The sequence below is a fragment of the Etheostoma spectabile genome, chromosome 13 (assembly GCF_008692095.1).
Source record: "Etheostoma spectabile isolate EspeVRDwgs_2016 chromosome 13, UIUC_Espe_1.0, whole genome shotgun sequence".
Taxonomy (NCBI): Eukaryota; Metazoa; Chordata; class Actinopteri; order Perciformes; family Percidae; genus Etheostoma; species Etheostoma spectabile.
The window spans coordinates 13053111-13053877 of NC_045745.1; positions in this window are offsets into that span (position 1 = coordinate 13053111).

Below are 767 nucleotides of genomic sequence, written 5' to 3' on the forward strand. Positions count from 1 at the left end.
TGTATGTGTTTTTTTCACCATAAATCATCTTTGTCAGTGAGTCCTAGTGGCCACGTCCGTTCTACGAACTTGGATCAATGGTAGTAACATCCAATATTGATCCCCAGCACATATTTTGAGATTAAACAACACAGTATAATGTGTACATCAATTTCTGAAAATGTCAAATTGCTACTTTAAGGTAGGCCATGCTCTTTTTTTTTACAGTAGGGTCATGTTTTGTCTGAGGTCTTGTCTTGAAAAACATCCTGGAATGAAAATCTAGCATCAAGACATTTATGATTTTCTCTTTGTGCTTATACAGTATGTTCTGAAATTATGTGTTTAGTCAAAAGGCTGATATGATAGGCCCATCACTGAACATAACATGCTCAACTGTTATCACCAGAGGCCAGATCTATTGTGCATAAACTGATAACTTGATGTTCTTAACACAACAGAGACAATTTCCAACTGGTTATATGAAACGGTGTGGTCATTTCCAGAGGTATATATTCTATTTTGCACGCGCATAGTTGTCAGCTTGTCATTGTCATTTGTTGGCCATTTTAAACTAATGTGTCTCAAACCATTTCAACCACATCACAAATAATCTCATTTCCCTCTGTTGCCCTTTTGAAACAATAGTAAAACTTGTTTTAAATTTCAGTTTATAAATCTACCATTTCATTTCATATACAGTGGTGCTCATAAGTTTATCTCTATGTATGATGAAGGGTATGTGATGATGGGGCTATTTTAATTCCAAAGGCCAAGGGAACTTTATC